Below are 866 nucleotides of genomic sequence, written 5' to 3'. Positions count from 1 at the left end.
ATTAAAAAAAAAAAAAAAAAAAAAAAGCAACATTTGTTGGCACGAGCAGTATTTGCTAATGATGGGTACTTAGCAAGATTTTGCCTTATTCTTTTCACTGATGCATTTTTTCCTTACTGAGTCGTAGACTTATCATGGGTGCATGACTAAAAGGCCATTATGGAGAGGAGGAAGAAGAATGATTAATGACACACATTCATTCAAGATAAAATTGTTAGGATTGCCAGTGGATAAACACCAGGGATGGAAGGGAGAAGAGCTATTTTAAGCTAAAAACAATGTTGGCATGAAAACAAATGGGTATAAATTGGCTGCCATGGATAGATTTAGGCTGGAAATTAAGGGACAGAAATTAGAAGCATGGATTGCATGACATAGTACTTGGGATAATGGCAGGCTGGATTTAGGGATTCTGTGGTCTCATCTCCTCCTTGGTCTCCATTGGCTAGTCCACCAAGGCAAAACAAACCAAACTCTTTTACCCTCCTCTCATAAGATAGGCTTCTCCATTTACCCACATCAGGCAAGTAGCCTTCTCTTATCTGTTGGTCTGAATTTATCTTCCTTGGAAGTGGATGACCAAAACTGTACACAACTTCCCAGTACATTAACACCACCCTCTCATGACCCAGAATATCCTGCCTGATACATTCTAGGATCACATTGCCATTTCATGGATGCATCACACTGATGGCTCATGGTTAATCACAGATGATTGTGTGGGAGCCACGGTGCATAAATTGAGTGGGACTCAATTTTCTCCCAGCTCCCGATTTGAAATATTTACAACTATTAGTCACTAAAAATTGCCTGAAATATGTAAAAAAAAAAAAAAAAAAAAAAAAAAAAAAAAAAAAAAAAAAAAA

Source organism: Gavialis gangeticus, unplaced genomic scaffold, assembly GCF_001723915.1.
Source record: "Gavialis gangeticus isolate Ggan-Ray unplaced genomic scaffold, GavGan_comp1, whole genome shotgun sequence".
Taxonomy (NCBI): Eukaryota; Metazoa; Chordata; order Crocodylia; family Gavialidae; genus Gavialis; species Gavialis gangeticus.
The sequence above is the reverse complement of the archived record's forward strand: the minus strand, read 5'-3'. Positions refer to the sequence as shown.